Raw genomic sequence first — 8,006 nt, 5'->3', positions numbered from 1 at the left:
TGCACCTTTAGTGCCTTTAAAAAATTATAGGCAGGTTCTTTTAAGGTGTGTATGCCTAGACTAAAACTTGTCTGAAAACACTTGGCCCTCTGCATTAACTGGCAACTTAAAAGATCCAAGTTTTCCAATTCTTTGGGTAGTTTCTCACACTTTAACGCATTGAGCACACAACGTGCTGGAACTTTATTTTTTCTAATAACAGGTTTACAATGATTACAAATAATTTTACATAACTGTATTTAATGCTGTAGGATCAGTCTCTCTAATGTAATCTAATAGGATATTCCAAACATCGCTATTTAAACTTTTTGCTTCAGTAACAGACTTTCATAGCTACAACATGCATTAACTGTTTGATCAGACAAGCTTTCTTAAATTTGTCAATAGCATGTGAATACTGAAAATAAAGTACAGTACCTAAGTTTGGTAATCTAAATGTGTCATCTTTTTCACCATCATTAATAGTGTAATACACATTATCAAAGTCAGGCTGCATTTACACGGCAACGAAAACAATGAAATCCATACAGTTTTATGCCTCTTTTATGCTTCTGTTTGCACAGAAATGAAAGAAAACATGATAGAATCTCGATAGGACTCTATGGAAACAAAAAGGTTGTTCAAAGTGTATCGTTCTAAAACGATACATTTTGCGTTGCTGTGTAAATGCAGCCTCAGTCTTATGTCCTCCATTAATTTTTAAATTCATCAATTGTGCTATATTGCCATCAGCGAGGGAAAATCAATAATATGTATTGTTAAACGGGCATTTCTAGCTACATAAATGTGTTTGAAAGGGTGTCTCAGCAAAGGATAATGAATAGATGCATTGTATAAAATACGCAACATACCTTTAAAGTCAGTATCATTACTGCTACACACAATAGGATGGCCTATCGTTTCACAAATAATTTCTGAATGTTTAAATATTTTTCAACGCCATTTTTATTTTTTTTAACAATTACCATTACTCTTACATTATCACAGTAATCATGTTCATGCACTAAATCAATTTCATCAACATGCAGGGATCTTGTCATATAATGATTATTAGGACAATTATCACATTTATCTAAATGATTCCTCAATTGTGTAATGGGTTCATCAAATGGGTTCATCAAAATATCATTTAACTTCAATGATAAAACTATTGTCACCTTCTAATAAAGGCTTGCACCTGCTTGTACAGTGCCATTTCAGGGTAGACTTTCTCTTATTGGTATACATTCTATTGTTGTCATCAAGATTGTCATCTTCAGAGTCACTATTATCATTACATTCTTCTAATCTATCAATACATGACACTTTAACAATCTCTGCTACATAACAGATGCCATTTGTATCAACAGGGATTGCAATTGGACTATCTAATTGGCTATGAGAATCATCATTAGGGCTGATTACAATGATCGGCTCCACATCTCAATTAACCAAAGGAGGCATATGATTCCATCCGGTTAGAGACATCATGACATCACTGAGTGTAGGTGAAGTGTCATCACAACCTTAGTTCAAAAAAATAATGAAAGCATTAAAAAAGGAAAATATCTTCCAAATAATGAATCCAAATTATAACAATTTTGTCTTCTTTCCTGTGATTATTAGTATCTTAGAGTGAAAAAACAGGTGGAAAAGAATCCTGTATAGTATCACTAGATATAATTATATCAAGATGACGAAAGACCTACAGCAAAACTGGATGTGATTTCATCAATAAAGCAAATTTTAAAGTGGAGAGACCAAACTTGAGTTGTTCCAACTCAGCCAGGCTGACCAAAATAGTGTAATCCAAACACATGGTTGAGACAACACTATCATTTTCTGAATAAGGTATTGATGGTGTAGAGAGACCACAATCAGATAAAAATTGGTAGTCATCACTATGAAGAAGCAGAGAAAACTCTTCTTCATTGGCAGAGGCAACCTAAATAAATAAAAGTCAAAGAACACCAAACCTATGTAATAGACACGTATTCACTTACTTTAGATATTTTCCCTGTATTTCTTTATCAGGAACATCAATTACAGCTGGCTTTACTTTTGATATTCCTCCAAAAAGGTCTTCTACTATCAGAGGTAAAAAAACATGGGGCCAGGACAACCATTCATAATCGATAAGGCTATTGCCTTTCCTACCAAAAGATACAACTCGTCCTACATAAATTGAATATGCTATCAACAACATAAATAAATTTAACTTTGACTTTAAAAGCATCGGCATTATGCTTCAGTCTTTTATTTAAGGGACAATTTAATATTGAGCCATTGTTTTGCAATAGCTCCCATTAATAACAAAAAATTCTCTTCCTGGCCCACCACAATCAACAGCTGGTTCTCCAATGAAGGCCACACACAAGTGTTTGGATCTATCCATGGTCAAAAATCAACAATAAGCATCAACAAAAATATATGCCTGTCTGACAGTGATGCGATGTTGTTCTGTAGTATTGAGAACTGATGACTTGTGATTCTTCAAAATTACATTTAAGGTAACTTCTTCATTGCTGACAATAATTTCAATAAAATGTGAGTTTAAAATATCAACAAACCACTTGTAACTGTTGTCAATATCAAAATGCAAACTGTCAGCTGTGCCAAGCAAAATTTTTTGAACTGCTACATCAATTTGCTACCACTATGGCTGCTTATGTCAGACAACAAATTCACATAAGACCTAAAAATATTTTATTGATGGCCAATATGTACCGTATTTCCTCGAGTAAAAGCCACAGCATCTATTGTATATTTCCATCAATAGGAGGGAGGCCACTATACGATGGCAGCCATTGTTCTAGGGTAGCGGTTATTAAATTTAATATAGTTGTCATTACTATTATTATTAATTTTTCCCATAAATATTCTTTTTAAAGAAAAAATTAATTCAATCATCATCGCCATCAATTACTACATCATTGTCTTCAAATTCCTCTTCATCTTCCAGTTCCAAGTCTGCAAAAGGGTCACTCTCATCTTCTACCTCCAACTGTAGGAGTTTAGATGTTTCCTCTTCAATGAGTGTCTTTGCATCACGAGCTATTCCTTCTTCTTTAATACAGCTGATCTCATATACTCAGACCCCTCAACATTAACTGACATACCACAGACTCTAAATGACTTCCTGACTTCCTCACCATATCTTCATGTGCAACACTCCATGACTTCTTGACCCCCTGTACAGCTTGAAGCTTTGATGGAGCACGTACATTACCAGCTGTGTATGACTTCTCTCAAGTAGCCAGCCACTCATCATAAAGAGCCCCATAGGCTTCTTTAAAAGGCTTATTCCAGGAGACATCTGCTGGTTGCAAGTACTTGGTGAGGTCTCCAGGTATGAGGCTGACATCACTTCTGCAACTAGTCTTCACCAGCAACTTGATGCTCTCAGTCATGTGACACTTATAAGCATCCCATACTAATAGTCATCACTGAAATCCAAGTTCGCCCCATACCCTATTGACCCAGTCCTTTGTCCAGTCTTCATTCATCCACCCATTCTTACTGAGGGCAACAACCACACCTTGGACTTGTTTGAGTTCGGAGATTGGGCGGACACCCTTAAATATGACATAAGGTTTCAGCTTTCGACCATCAGTCTTAGCAGACAAAACAACTGTGAAGCGTGATTTTTCATTACCAGTTGTTGGCACTGTTACCAATCTTGAACCACGTCTGGCAACGATAGTATCTCCAGGCATGTCTAACCATACTGGGGTCCTTTCCATGTTACCAACTATAGAGAGTTGATAGCAATGTCTAAGCATGAGCTTACGATTGTAGATAACAAAATGAGTAACTTTTGGAATCATATCTGATGGAAAGCACTGACAAACAGTAGTTCGACGTCAAAGTGTGAACTCTTTACGTTTGAGAAATCTTTCCAGCCATCCTCTGCTAGTAGATGTTTCTTCTGCTTCACTTGACTGATAGAGTTCCTCAGCCTTTCTCATACTGGATCTGGTCACACGAATGCTCTTCTCTCTCTCAATGATTCAATCCAGTCTTGTAGTTGGTCCTCAATATCTGGTAGTAAAGGTTTACTCCCAGCGCCTTTTATGGTAACTTCTCTAAATCTAGCTTCTGTTTCTTCCACTCTCTTACTCTTTTCTGATCTACTTAAAAAACTCTTGCTGATTCTTTGTTGGATTTTCTTTCAACATATTCCATAACTTCCAACTACAAGCTAGCTTTGTATGATCTCATCTTATTGGTAATACTAGTCTCACTATGTAGTTCAGCCATTATTATCTTCAGCCAAATGAGAGTGATGAAGCATGGCAGAGGACACATTTTAAAGGAAAAGCAACCAGACACAGACAAATAAGTTGTCTGGGCACTGATAACATTAATTTCTAAATTTTCAATTTTGGGCTATGAAATTGGCTACATTAATTTTGTCATATAAAAAGACATTGCAAAGTATATATTCAAACGGAATACACCAAAATATAATTTATAACTCCATTAGTGCAAATGTTTTGACCAATTCCAGCTGTAAAAAAGGGTGACTAAATCACATAGTCATGACATGGGATGCATTTTAATATTACAGAAGGTAATACAAATAAAACTTGTAACTTTCAACATAGTGTTACAGTCTGGCAACTTCTTGCTTCAAGAAGGAGAGTGTCATTACAGGTCACCATGTGTATAAGTGTGTTTGGACATCGGTTTATGGTGAGGTACTGCTGCTACAATGGAAGAGGACAACAGTTTTGATAAACATGCAGTTGCCATTTTAAAAGATGGCTTGATAGTAGGACACTTGCCCAAGGAGTTCTCACGAGTTTCGTCGTATTTCTTCCTTCAGGAAGCTCAGATAGAAGCTCAAGTTATTTGTAAAAGGACAGTTGAAAAGGGTCAGAAGTGCCATGTGTGTATACCTTTAATGCAAAGACAAAACTAATTGCTAAAATGAAGCAACTACTGAACTCTGACTAGGCGGCCATCTTACTTTTAATTAATTAGTTACCATTTAATAATTAGTTATTAATAATAAATAACAGTATATGGGGCATCTACTTGAAAGCAGCTGTAATTTTCTTCACTACTTTGGCCCTGGTAGGCGTATATTTCAGGGAGGCGGCAACTTCGGTGTGGCTTTTACTTGAGGAAATACGGTATATATATTTCATACTGAATTGGTTTGAAGGCTTTTCTCGTAAAAGAGTTGCATGTGTTACACAAACATGCTGCACTATATATTACATGTACCTGTTGGATAATAATTGATGAAAGGTTTCACAAAAGGTGAAAAACATAACTGTACACTAATCCAAAAATTATTACAGAAATGCATTAGAACATTAACACTCAATGTTAGAAATACAAAATATTAAATTAAATGCTTCTAACTACAATAGAGGCCCTACATGTACACGTATGTCTGCCAGTACATGTACACAGAAATTAACTTATTCAACAGAAGTGGTGACTGCATAAAGCATGCATTACTTTACAAGTATACACTACCAACAATGTTGACTACACAATATGCATCTGATTCATCACAACAATTGACCTTAAAAACAAGCATATTACAGTAAAAAATTCCTAAGATTGTTTTCACCATGCAGAGTATGCTTATTGTTCACATATATTTTCCTAGCTTCATAATTATTGACTATTTTTATTAAACTATTATGATGATTTTTATACATGCACATTTAGACCTTCATATGTAATAACACGTAACACAAATATACACTAACAAAATATAATTATCAAACATAAGTATTATGAATGTTATCATTACTCCAAAGTGTGTGATTACATTGATCTTATCATCACTCTGAATAGTGACATTATACTGATCTTATCATCACTCCGAAGAGCTTGAATATATTAATTTAATCATCACTCCAAAGAGCGAGATTTTGTTTGACTGAGAGACATATACATGCATTGTATATACACATATGCATACATGACTATACATACATTAAGCATAATACAAAGGAACACAATACATATACATACATACAAAGGTAAACACATTTATGTACTTAACTTTTATATAATATTCAATGAATAATACATGTACATACATGCATGCAATAGAAACACAATCTAGGAAATATACACTAAATCATGAATTTTATTTAAAGTAATGAAATATATGTGACCATAATTGACAAAAGGGCCCTTACGGTGGATTTTAAAATTGATTGTTATAATGGAAAATATCAACCTGTGAGTGCTTTGTTACACAATCATTGTTTCTAAAAGTTTCATGGTAACTTTTTGCATCCTGTGGAGTAATTTTATGATAAATGGGGCTCAGAAAGTTGGATTTCTTAGGCTAGAAAGACAAATTTCACTACCCGCCATAAGGTACCTTTTGTCAATTATGGTCACATATTATCCACTCTAAAGAGTGGGATTTTATTAATGGTATCGTAACTCAATACTTGAAGCAAGAGTGAAATTTTACTTCTGGGCCCACCATCCACCCCCAATCTCCATCCATCATTATAAATAGAGTCAAGAGTTGTATATTATACTATAATATAGACCACATTACTTTTGTGGTTTTCATTTTAATAAGTATATTATCTTCTGACTATCCAAGAAGACACATCATCACTTACAATCTATGGTTCCTTAGTCTATCCATTTCATCATTTGCTGCTGTTGATGATGTGATTTTCTGTTTGACTTGTCCTAGTAGAGCAACTCCTTGGAGTGTTCTTACTCTACTTAACGCAACGAGTGTCATTATATCTTCGAACATTTTAGGACCTAGATTGATTACAGCAGCATCAAGATATAGACCCAGAACTTTATGTATAGTACTTGCCCAGCAAGGTAGTAATGGTAACAGTGTATGCTGTGATGTTACTCCTTGCTTGCCATAGACCTTGGCCGTGACTGGTTCTATTGGGACAGCTTCATGTTCTAATAAATCATCCATTGTGACACGGCTCACTAGACATAAAATTTTACATATTATATAGGCAGTTGCCTATATGTAGGGTTTAGGTTGATTTTTCAAGATGGCGACCAAATTTATAATTTTCAAATGCTTATAACTCTTCTATCTTACCTTTTACAGTCTTATAAATGGCTTAGATGAGCTCCTTCACTAAGCGATTCTCCTAGTACCTTAAAAGTGGACTGTAATGTAGCGGGTGCAATTCATGAGAATTGGCCCAAATTCAAATATCTGCAAAATTCTTCAGACTTTTTTTCTTCTTTCATCTTCTATCAACACCGAAATCTTTTAAACTAGAGAATGGCTTGCAATGGCTTTTACATCATTTCTTAGAGCTTGGGTCAAGGACATGACAAGTGCTTTTATTATCTTACTTAGTTTAAGTTTAAAAAACTAATTATTTGGGTGCAATCTATCACACCCCTCTCTTTTTAGACGCCATTTTAAAATTAAATGCGCATGCGCAAAGTTGCCATAGTGGCATAGCTACATTACTGTACAGTACTAACGGTAGACTGCTCGCTGTATTATTCTCTTGGTCTTTGCTGAGGTTATCTTATTTGCTAGGACTTCCCACTGCTCAGACTAAGAGATCACCAGTTTTTTTAAGAGCTAATAGGTAAATAAGTTAACTATACATGAAATTTAAGATTGGTTTTTAAATTAGAGTGAAAATAAAGTTATAGCTGCTCAGTATTAGATACTCAACCTCTTTTAGTCAGCTGCTTCAGAAGTGTTACTTTGTATTCTTTCTGGTACTACAAAATATTGAGATAAGTGTTTTACAAGGATAAGTAGTAGCAGAGTTTATGATGATAATAATGTGCATCCTGCATACTTGGTCTTATGGTACATATACTTATTTCTGGTTTCAGTGTTTAGAGTAATTTTGATTGTGATAATTGTACAAAAAGGATCTAAGAAAAGGAAGAGCAATATAAGTGGAAATAAAACTAAAAAAAGAAATTCAAAAAATTATGAGAATGGAAAGCAAATGGAACATTTCATAGAGAAAAATAGATCAAATGCCAAAGCATACTATATAAGACAATGTAACAGGGTCAAAAGCAAAGTA

This window comes from Amphimedon queenslandica, unplaced genomic scaffold, assembly GCF_000090795.2.
Source record: "Amphimedon queenslandica unplaced genomic scaffold, v1.1 AMPQUscaffold_12949, whole genome shotgun sequence".
NCBI lineage: Eukaryota > Metazoa > Porifera > Demospongiae > Haplosclerida > Niphatidae > Amphimedon > Amphimedon queenslandica.
This window is presented reverse-complemented; position numbering follows the sequence as displayed.